The sequence below is a fragment of the Arachis hypogaea genome, chromosome 15, assembly GCF_003086295.3.
Source record: "Arachis hypogaea cultivar Tifrunner chromosome 15, arahy.Tifrunner.gnm2.J5K5, whole genome shotgun sequence".
Classification (NCBI taxonomy): Eukaryota; Viridiplantae; Streptophyta; class Magnoliopsida; order Fabales; family Fabaceae; genus Arachis; species Arachis hypogaea.
In genome coordinates this window covers 129,483,002-129,495,255 of record NC_092050.1, presented here as the reverse complement: position 1 = coordinate 129,495,255, position 12,254 = coordinate 129,483,002, and positions in this window count along the sequence as shown.

The window sequence follows — 12,254 nt, the reverse complement described above, 5'->3', positions numbered from 1 at the left end:
TCGGAATACCACAGACAAGGTTTATACTTTTCGAATCTCAAGAATGACCACCAATAATTTTAGCCTATACCACGAATGTTCCAATCTTAGATTAGAAACCCAAGAGATACACATTTAAGCTTGTTTGCATGTAGAACGAAGTGGTTGTCAGGCACGCGTTCATAGGTGAGAATGGTGGTGAGTGTCACATAATCATCACATTCATCATGTTCTTGAGTGCAAATAAATATCTTAGAGAAGAAGTAGGCGTGAATTGAATAGAAGAACAATAGTAATTATATTAATTCTTGAAGAACAGCAGAGCTCCACACCTTAATCTATGGTGTGTAGAAACTCCACCGTTGAAAATACATAAGTACAGGGTCTAGGCATGGCTGTGAGGCCAGCCCCCAAACGTGAACATAAAGATCAAAAGGTATCTGAAAAAGTCTGATCAAGTCTGTAAATACAATAGCAAAAGGTCCTATTTATAGAGAACTAGTAACCTAGGGTTTACAGAAATGAGTAAATGATGTAGAAATCCACTTCCGGGCCCACTTGGTGTGTGCTTGGGCTGAGTATTAAAGCTTTCACGTGTAGATACTTTTCTTGGAGTTAAACGCCAGCTTTTGTGCCAGTTTGGGCGTTTAACTCCAGCTTTTATGCCAGTTCTGGCGTTTTGACGCCAGAATTTTTGTGCTGACTTGGAACGCCAGTTTGGGCCATCAAATCTCGGGCAAAGTCTAGACTATTATATATTGCTGGAAAGCCCAGGATGTCTACTTTCCAACGCAATTGAGAGCGCACCAATTGGATATCTGTAGCTCCAGAAAATCCACTTCGAGTTCAGGGAGGTCAGAATCCAACAGCATCTGCAGTCCTTTTTCAGCCTCTGAATCAGATTTTTGCTCAGGTCCCTCAATTTCAGCTAGAAAATACCTGAAATCACAGAAAAACACACAAACTCATAGTAAAGTCTAGAAATGTGATTATTAAATAAAAACTAATAAAAATATAATAAAAACTAACTAAAATATACTAAGTACATACTAAAAACAATGCCAAAAAGTGTATAAATTACCCGCTCATCACAACACCAAACTTAAATTGTTGCTTGTCCCCAAGCAACTAAAAATCAAATAGGATAAAAAGAAGAGAATATACAATGAATTCCAAAAACATCTATGAAGATCAGTATTAATTAGATGAGCGGGGCTTTTTAGCTTTTTGCTTCTGAACAGTTTTGGCATCTCACTTTATCCTTTGAAGTTCAGAATGATTGGCTTCTATAGGAACTCAAAATCCAAATAGTGTTATTAATTCTCCTAGTTAAGTATGTTGATTCTTGAACACAGCTACTTTATGAGTCTTGGCCGTGACCCTAAGCATTTTGTTTTCCAGTATTACCACCGGATAGATAAATGCCATAGACACATAACTGGGTGAACCTTTTTAGATTGTGACTCAACTTTGCTAGAGTCCCCAATTAGAAGTGTCCAGAACTCTTAAGCACACTCTTTTTTTGCTTTGGACCACGACTTTAACCGCTTAGTCTCAAGTTTTCACTTGACACCTTCACGCCACAAGCACATGGTTAGGGACAGCTTGGTTTAGCCGCTTAGGCCAGGATTTTATTCCTGTGGGCCCTCCTATCCACTGATGCTTAAAGCCTTGGATCCTTTTTATTTTATCCTTGCCTTTTGGTTTTAAGAGTTATTGGCTTTTTCTACTTGCTTTTTCTCTCTTTTTTTTTCCGCATATATATATATATATATATATATATATATATATATATATATTAAGATTTTTCAGATCATCAAATAACATTTCTCCATTTTCCATCATTCTTTCAAGAGCCAACAATTTTAATATTCATAAACAACAAATTCAAAAATATGCACTGTTCAAGCATTCATTCAGAAGACAAGAATTATTGCCACCACATCAAAATAATTAAACTGTTTTAAAATTTGAAATTCATGTACTTCTTTTTCTTTTTCAATTAAGAGAATTTTTCATTTAAGAAAGGTGATGGATTCATAGGACATTCATAACTTTAAGGCATAGACACTAAGACACTAATGATCATGTAATAAAGACACAAATATAAATAAACATAAAGCATAATTTTCGAAAAACAGAAAATAAAGAACAAGGAAATTAAAGAACAGGTCCACCTTAGTGATGGCGGCTTGTTCTTCCTCTTGAAGATCTTATGGAGTGCTTGAGCTCCTCAATGTCTCTTCCTTGCCTTTGTTGCTCCTCTCTCATGGTTCTTTGGTCTTCTCTAATTTCATGGAGGAGGATGGAATGCTCTTGGTGCTCCACCCTTAGTTGTCCCATATTGGAACTTAATTCTCCTAGGGAGGTGTTGATTTGCACCCAATAGTTTTGTGGAGGAAAATGCATCCCTTGAGGCATCTCAGGGATTTCATAATGAGGAATTTCCTCATGCTCTTGCCCATGAGTGGGATCTCTTGTTTGCTTCATCCTTTTCTTAGTGATGGGCTTGTCCTCATCAATGAGGATGTCTTCCTCTATGTCAATTCCAGCCGAATTGCAAATGTGACAAATAAGATGAGGGAAGGCTAACCTTGCCAAAGTAGAGGACTTGTCCGCCACCTTGTAGAGTTCTTGGGATATAACCTCATGAACTTCTACTTCCTCTCTGATCATGATGCTATGAATCATGATAGCCCGGTCTATAGTAACTTCAGACCGGTTGCAAGTGGGAATGATTGAGCGTTGGATGAACTCCAACCATCCCCTAGCCACGAGCTTGAGGTCATGCCTTCTTAGTTGAACCGGCTTCCCTCTTGAATCTCTCTTCCATTGAGCGCCCTCTTCACAAATGTCTATGAGGACTTGGTCCAAACTTTGATCAAAGTTGACCCTTCTAGTGTAGGTGTGCATCTCCTTGCATCATGGGCAAGTTGAATACCAACCTTACATTTTTCGGACTGAAATCTAAGTATTTTTCTCGGACCATTGTAAGCCAATTCTTAGGGTCTGAGTTCACACTTTGATCATGGTTCTTGGTGATCCATGCATTGGCATAGAACTCTTGAACCATTAAGATCCCGACTTGTTGAATGGGGTTGGTGAGAGTTTTCCAACCTCTTCTTCGAATCTCATGTCTGATCTCTGGATATTCACCCTTTTTGAGTTTGAAAGGGACCTCAGGGATCACCTTCTTCTTGGCCACAACTTCATAGAAGTGGTCTTGATAGACCCTTGAGATGAATCTCTCCATCTCCCATGACTCAGAGGCGGAAGCTTTTGCCTTCCCTTTCCTCTTTCTAGAGGTTTCTCCAGCCTTAGGTGCCATAAATGGTTATGGAAAAACAAAAAGCTTTAGCTTTTCCCACACCAAACTTAGAAGGTTTGCTCGTCCTCGAGCAAAAGAAGAAAGAAGAGAGTAGAAGAAGAAGAAATAGAGGAGATGGAGGTGGGTTGGTGTTTCGGCCAAGGAGGAGAAGTAGTGTTTATGTTGTGTGAAAATGAAGTAGTGAAGATGGGTTTATATAGGGGTGGAGAGAGGGTTGGGGTTCGGCCATATAGGGTGGGTTTGGGAGGGAAAGTGGTTTGAATTTGAATGGTGAGGTAGTGGGGTAGGTGGATGGATGTGGATTGGTGAAGGGTTTATGGAGAAGAGGGTAGGATTTGATAGGTGAGGGATTTTTGGGGAAGAAGTATTGAGGTGATTAGTGAATGGTTGAAGAAGAGAGAGAGAGGTGGGGTAGGTGGGGATCCTGTAGGGTCAACAGATCCTGAGGTGTCAAAAATTTTTCATCCCTGCACCAAGTGGCATACAAAACGCCCTTCTCTGCCAATCCTGGCATTAAACGCCAGGTTGCTGCCCATTTTTGGTGTTTAACGCCAGCTTCTTGCCCTTTTCTGGCGTTAAACGCCAGCTCTGTACCCCTTTCTGGCGTTAAATGCCCAGAATGGTGCCAGACTGGGCGTTTAACGCCCATTCTGCTACCCTTACTGGCGTTTAAACGCCAGTAAGTTTCTTCTCCAGGGTGTTCTATTTTTTAATACTATTTTTCATTCTGTTTTTGCTTTTTCAGTTGTTTTTGTGACTTCACATGATCATCAACCTACAGAAAACATAAAATAACAATAGAAAATAGAAATTTAACATAGATAAGTAAAAATTGGGTTGCCTCCTAACAAGCGCTTCTTTAATGTCAATAGCTTGACAGTGGGCTCTTATGGAGCCTCACAAATACTCAGAGCATGGCCTCCCAACACCAAACTTAGAGTTTGAATGTGGGAGCTCTGTTTGACTCTGCATTGAGAGAAGATTTTCATGCTTCTTCTCCATGATTACAGAGGGAGATCCTTGAGCTTTAAACACAAGGGAGTCCTCATTCACTTGAAGGACCAATTCTCCTCTGTCAACATCAATCACAGCTTTTGCTGTGACTAGGAAGGGTCTGCCAAGGATGATAGATTCATCCATACACTTCCCAGTCTCTAGAATTATGAAATCAGCAGGGATGTAATGGTCTTCAACCTTTACTAAGACATCCTCTACAAGTCCATAAGCCTGTTTCCTTGAATTGTCTGCCATCTCTAGTGAGATTCTTGCAGCTTGTACCTCAATGATTCCTAGCTTCTCCATTATAGAGAGAGGCATGAGGTTTATGCTTGACCCTAGGTCACACAGAGCCTTCTCAAAGGTCATGGTGCCTATGGTACAAGGTATTGAGAACTTTCCAGGATCTTGTCTCTTTAGAGGTAATTTCTGCCTAGTCAAGTCATCCAGTTTTTTGGTGAGCAAGGAGGGTTCATACTCGGAATACCACAGACAAGGTTTAGACTTTCCGGATCTCAAGAATGACCGCCAATAATTCTAGCCTATACCACGAAGGTTCCAATCTTAGATTAGAAACCCAAGAGATACACATTCAAGCTTGTTTGCATGTAGAACGAAGTGGTTGTCAGGCACGCGTTCATAGGTGAGAATGGTGGTGAGTGTCACATAATCATCACATTCATCATGTTCTTGAGTGCGAATGAATATCTTAGAGAAGAAGTAGGCGTGAATTGAATAGAAGAACAACAGTAATTGTATTAATTCTTAAAGAACAGCAGAGCTCCACACCTTAATCTATGGTGTGTAGAAACTCCACCGTTGAAAATACATAAGTACAGGGTCTAGGCATGGCCGTGAGGCCAGCCCCAAAACGTGAACATAAAGATCAAAAGGTATCTGATAAAGTCTGATCAAGTTTGTAAATACAATAGCAAAAGGTCCTATTTATAGAGAACTAGTAACCTAGGGTTTACAGAAATGAGTAAATGATGCAGAAATCCACTTCCGGGCCCACTTGGTGTGTGCTTGGGCTGAGTATTGAAGCTTTCACATGTAGAGACTTTTCTTGGAGTTAAACGTCAGCTTTTGTGCCAGTTTGGGCGTTTAACTCCAGCTTTTATGCCAGTTCTGGCGTTTTGACGCCAGAATTTGTGTTGACTTGGAACGCCAGTTTGGGCCATCAAATCTCGGGCAAAGTATGGACTATTATATATTTCTAGAAAGCGCAGGGTGTCTACTTTCCAACGTAATTAAGAGCGAGCCAATTGGGCTTCTGTAGTTCTAGAAAATCCACTTCGAGTGCAGGGAGGTCAGAATCCAACAGCATCTGTAGTCCTTTTTCAGCCTCTGAATCAGATTTTTGCTCAGGTCCCTCAATTTTAGCCAGAAAATACCTGAAATCACAGAAAAATGCATAAACTCATAGTAAAGTCCAAAAATATGATTTTTAAATAAAAACTAATAAAAATATAATAAAAACTAACTAAAATATACTAAGAACATACTAAAAACAATGCCAAAAAGCGTATAAATTATCCGCTCATCAACCGACATGAAGAAGTCGGCCCAAACCAACTGAAGCTGCAAAAAGGGAGACCTGGCAAGGTCCAGCTAAAAAGTAAGATTACCAAAAATAGCTTAGAAGGGACAGACATGAAGAAGTCGGAGCAAAACAACAGAATTATAAAAAGTAAATCCCAAGGGATTACTAAGAATAATTCGCAAAAGAAATCGACCGACAGAAGGCGTGCGCTATAAGGGACTCAAGCTGGACCTAGAAAGCCATGACCTCAATCTACAAGTATTATATCAAAGAATGCGAAGAAGAGCAAGTCGGACAAAGCTAGCCTCAAAGGCCATTTCGAACAAAAGCAGAAACCAAAATAAAAGTATATTAAAAGAGGTCGGGTATTAAGATGCCAACACTCTAAAGATACTAGGGAGTGCTGAAAAAAGCTATATACATAGCATATCACAAAAGAACAAAGCTGGCATAATAAAAGGCTCAAGAGGCCACCCGAAAAAGCTGACCTCAAGCGCTCAAAGAAACCACTTTGTTTTTCTACATAGAGTTGCTATAGAAAAGCAACCAAAATATCCAAGTCAAGCAGACCACAAAGTTACAGAAATAAGAGTTTAAAAAGCCCACAGACTGGGCTGTACACAATACACCAAAGAAAACTATAAAGAATTCAAAGACTCCCTAGTGGCAGCATTTCGGGGTGAAGGAGGACGAGTCTGAAGGGGGATGGCGTCGACAGTCCCATCCGCCCGATTTAGGATCTGAACATCGGGATCCGAATCAGGGTGTTCGACCTCGGCAGCAGGCGTTGAAGAAGTCGGGGCAACAGGAGTCTTGGTGGATGGCACAGGAGGTGGATCCGTATCATCATCATCTTCATCCAGAGCAGGGACGATCTTCCCATTTTCCACAATGTTATCTAAGTTAAAGAGAGAAAGGTCGAGCTCGGGAGCAAGAACTCGGACCTGATCCTTCAAATTCTCATAAGCAGCAGTCACACTGCCCATGAGATGGCCCTAAAGCTCGGCATAGTCAGCACGAGCAGATTCCAAACTCTCCCTAAGCTCCATCATTTCACCATAAGTCAAGACATAGCTCTCGTTTTGCTTCAGCGCCATATCCTCAGCCAACTTCGCAGAAGCCACAACAGCAGTAGCCCGAGTCTTCTCACCCTCCAACTCTTTTTCCAGCTTCACCACCTTCACCTCAAGCTCCTCTTTCAAACCCTTGATCCTGTCGAACTCCGATTTGGCCTCCTCTATAAAAGCCTTTGTTGCATGAATAGGAAGATCCTGGGCAGTTCGGCATAAAGCTGCCCCCATATGTGCCATCTTAATACTACTCCGGGTAATGAAGTCCAAATGACGAAGGAGGGAGACATCGTCAGTAGGAACAACTCCATAAGAAGCAATTTGTTGATCAATAAATCCAACGGCATCAAAGTCAGGGGCGTCCAAATTGAAAGGCTCAACAGTCCTCTGTCTTTTTGGAGGAGGGCCAACAGTAGGAGAAGAAGTAGCAGCAGAAGTCTAGGGAAGATCAACCAAATGGACCTGAGGAGTTGGAATCATCCTCCTCGGCCCAACAGAGCTAGACATCGGCTTCTTAGGAAGAACTTGAGAAGATCCCTCCCCTACAGCCTTAGCCGAGATGTTCTGGGTAGTTGTAGCTTTTCTCGCCTTCTTAAAGGCCCTCATGGAGTCATTATTTTTAACCATCTCTGAAAAATACAACAAAACAAGTTACAAAACTAGAAGAAACAGAAACAAAAAACAAGCAAACCAAGTAACAAGAAGTCAACCACTACCCAGCTCAGCTCGGACAAGGAAAAGGGTCTCCTAAAAATCTTTTTGCGTCAAGATGAGGAGGTTGTCCTCAAATTTCCTCCAACAAAGTCACAAAGGCCTGCTCGACCTCATCAAGCATCTCCCATGTATATCTAGATACTACAACTTTCTTTTGCCAATATAAGGGAAAGGCAGGCGCATTATTCGACTCCAAAAAAAATGGTTGAGCCCCCTCAACAGATCGGACCTTAAAAAAGTAGTTCTTAAAATCCCTAAAAGACTCATCGTACATAGAAAACACTTTATGTCCTTGGGCAGACCTAAAAGAAATCCAAGAAGCTTTCTTTTTGGTAGTCCCAGGTTTGGTCAAGACAAAGAGGTAAAGAAAGAGAGTTTGAGAGGGGGTGACATCCAATTCTTGGCAAAGCAACTGAAAGATCTTGATAAAGCCCCAGGAGTTCGGATGGAGCTGGGATGGAGCTACATTACACGACCACAACAAGTCGGTCTCAAAGGAGGTAAAAGGAAGGGTGATGTTCATTTGGCTGAAAAAGTAAGCATAAAAGAAGGGGCGTTCCCCCTGGGTTAGAGAAGGAAAGCAAACCTTCTCGCTAGAATCTGGCGCCACCAACTCGTAGTTCTTCTCCTGATCCCTACTACTACAGATTCGGTGATGTTTTCTAAGCTCCGAGCAGAACTCAGAATTAACTACGGAAACACACATCAGGACGAGGGAGTCCAGCCAGTCGGACATGCCCTCGGGGACCTTGGAAGATGTTTCGACAATATTTTTGCAAGAAGACATGGTCAACGAGTCCTACAGCAAAGAAAAGAGAGAGGGATTACTAAATAAACAGCTCAGGCATAACAAAGAAAACAGCTCGGACAAAAACAGATATAACTCGACCTAAGGATAGAAGCAATAGCAAAAGGAAACCCCAGGACACAACCCAAGGTCCAGGGGCATCCTTTGGAGGCAGTAACAGAATAAGGACTCAGGAAAATCTACGAGGTTACCTCAGCAAGAAAAATAGCCTTCTTTCAAACAAAAGACACTCTGAGAAGAAAGTCACAAAATCAAAAAAGTCGTCAAAAGCGTAGCCTTTTTAGCAAAGGGAACTATCAATGCATCAAACATGCCAAAGGGAAATCATCAAAGAAGCAACCTTTTCAAAGAATCAAACAAGTTCATCATCCCAAAACCTCAAATGCGATGACACAAATAGAAGCAGTAACAACATTTCAAAAACCCTAAATATGTCAACTACCAAGAAAACAACGAAGGGTCCTACAAATTAAAGAAGCCCTAAAAATAGCGTACATGGCAGAAACGATCAGACATAGCAAGCAAAGGAAGATTCAAACTTTCCAACTTTTTCCAAACAAAGATTCAAACTTTCACAATATCCAAAGCATAAAAGAAGAATGGCGTGAAAGAAAGAAAGGAAGACAGAGAACCAACCTGCAGCGAAAAGGGAATGGTGAAGCAGTCAAAAGTCTAAAATAATAACCACGCTAACGATCGCCTTCTCGAAGAAAAAGCACAAAAGCGCAGAAACGGAGGGAGTAAGGAGAAAAGAAAAGTTGCAGTAAGCAAGGAGAAGAGAAGTGGAAGAGAAAGGCTTTGGAAAAAATTCAAAATGGGAAAAGGAAACGGCAAAGGGGGAGGTTAATGGGTTTTAAAAACCCTCGCACGTTCCCAAGAAAGTGCAAAACGTGCGCTATAAAGAGAGAAATGTTCCGCATTTAAAGCCACTATGTGGAAAAAGCTACCCAGAGAAGACCTAACTAAAAGTGCTCTAGCTCGGCTTCTCCGGAAAGGATCGAAGTCTAAGGGACTCGACCTTAAAAAGACCAAACTCAAGCAGGGGCACTGTTCATACCCTGGGTCGAGCTGTACGACCCGGGCTGATTGAAGACAAGTCGACCGACCTCTTCAGGTCAGGACTATCCGACCTCTTCCCAAAGAGTTCGGCCAAATTACTAGGAAAGCCCAAAAAAGGGCCCAAACAGAGGAGCACGACCCAAATCCAAAGGCAGCCTAAGCCTTGAGAGATAAGGGCGGTTCCCTTGAAGATAAGATGACTTCACTAAAACATAAGATAAGATAACTATCTTATCTCCAGAAAGATCACTCTACAATAATATAAATACACTGGAGCACCCAAGTATAACTCATACTCTGATTCTACTAAAAACCTGCTTAATACCCTTGCTAACTTAGGCATCGGAGTCCCTTGCAAGTACCCCCACCCTCCGGTGACAAAGGATCAGCAGCACCACCAAGTCCCACAAATCGGACACGGCGGCTCCGGCCTCCACCTACAAGTCGGAGACATCAGCACCGACCAGTACAGAAGATCTCATCCTGGATCGACCTAGAGTTTCAGGTAACCCTCGGAACACTACTCATTGTATATAACCCTTCTATACACTCAACAATGCCAATCATCTTTGATGTGGATCTATCTTGTATCTCACAACACTTATCATTGATTAATAGTTGACAATGTAAGTTTGAGGTTAACTTTGACACAGATATCAGTTTAAAATCAAAAGAAGAAATGTATAAAACATTTTTGAGAAAAATTTTTTTAGAGAATATGATTGTACCAATGATGGTGCTAACAGTTTTGGTTCCTGTTCATGCCTTGGGTCGACCTGTATGACCCGGGCTGATTGAAGACAAGTCAACCAACCTCTTCAGGTCAGGATTACCCGACCTCCTCTCAAGGAGTTCGGCCAGAACGCTACAAGGAGCCCAAGCAGGCCTAAATAAAGGAACATAGCCCAATCTAAAGGCAACTAAAGCCCAGAAAGATAAGGGTGGTTCCCCTTAAAGATAAGATGACCTCACTCAAAGATAAGATAAAATAACTATCTTATCTCCAGAAAGGTCACTCTACACTATTATAAATACACTGGAGCACCCAGGTATAACTCATACTCTGCTTCTACTAAAAACCTGCTTAAAGTCCATGCTAACTTAAGCATCGGAGTCTCTTGCAGGTACCAGCACCCTCCAGTGACGAAGGATCAGCAGCACCACCAGATTCAACAAGTCGGACACGTCAACTCCGACCACCACCACAGATCTCGTCCGAGAATGACCTACAGTTTCAGGTAACCCTCGAAACATTGGCGCCGTTGCCGGGGAACCTGGAAGTCATCCCATCACCATGGAGGACGACCATGACAATGACCACAACTCTGATTTAGAAAATAGAATGCCGCATAAGAACGCGGACACTACACCGAAAGATACACCTCAGCAAAACGGAGAAAAACATCCTCCAAATTCAGAAATTCTAGAAGCTCTCCGAGAATAACAAGACCGTCTCAAACAGCTCGAACAGGAAGCAGAACACCAACGCAAAGCTGAGAGGGACCTCCGGAGAGAAACTAGACGACGTCGAGAGCTAGAAGATAAGCTCCTAAAGCTTGAAGCTGATCTCAAAACTAAAACAGTTCAGTCTGGTCACGAGGTCAACACCTCCAAAGATCAAGATCCCTTCTCCAAAGAAATCATGAAAGCTAAAGTTCCCAAAGATTTTAAAGCTCCTGACATGACCTCATACGACGGGACCTCCGATCCAAGCCATCATCTCAGCAACTTCAGAAGCAGAATGTACCTCACCGACGCCTCGATGCTATTCGATGCAAAGCCTTTCCGACTACCCTAACAAAGACAACAATTAAGTGGTTCGACAGTTTGCCTCCTAGATCCATCACAAGTTTTGACGAATTAGCCAAGAAGTTTCTTGTTAGATTTTCCATTCAGAAGGACAAAGCCAAACACACCCCGAGCTTACTAGGAATCAAACAAGGAGATCGGGAGAATCTTCGCTCTTACATGGAAAAATTCAACAAAGCTTGCCTGGACATACAAAGCCTACCAACAGAAGCGACCATCATGGGACTCATCAATGGCCTACGAGAAGGACCCTTCAGTCATTCCATATCAAAAAAACACCCAACATCTTTAAATGAAGTGCAAGAACGGGCAGAGAAGTATATCAACATGGAAAAAAACTCTCGGCTAGGAGAAACCTCAAAGTCTGGATTCTCGTACTCCTCCCAGGATAAGGATAAAGAGTCCAAGAAAAAAGAAGATCAACATGGAGAGAAAGCTAAAAAATACCACAATTACACCCCTCTTCGGGTGTCTCTTGTGGACGTTTTCTGAGAAGTATGCCACACTGAGAAGATTCCACCACCTCGTCCAATCAAAAGCAAAAAGGGAGGAGGAAATCGGACATAATACTATGAATACCACCAAATCTATGGACATCCTACAAACGAGTGCTTCGACCTAAAGAATGTCATAGAAAAATTGGTAAGAGAAGGACGAATAGATCGGTACTTAGCCAACAAAACAGACGAACCCAGAAAAAGAAGAAGGGATGAAGAGGGCGGACGAGCTGAACGACCACCCCGCACCCCGAAAAGGCACGTTCATATGATAAATGGAGGATTCGCAAGAGGAGGAATCTCTAAATCATCTCGCAAAAGGCACCTTAAAGAAGTATATCATGTTGCAGGAGAGGAAGGATCACCCGACCTCCCCACTATTGCCTTTACCCAAGAAGACGCGGCAGGCGACATCCCGGGACACGATGATCCCATGGTCATTTCTATCATA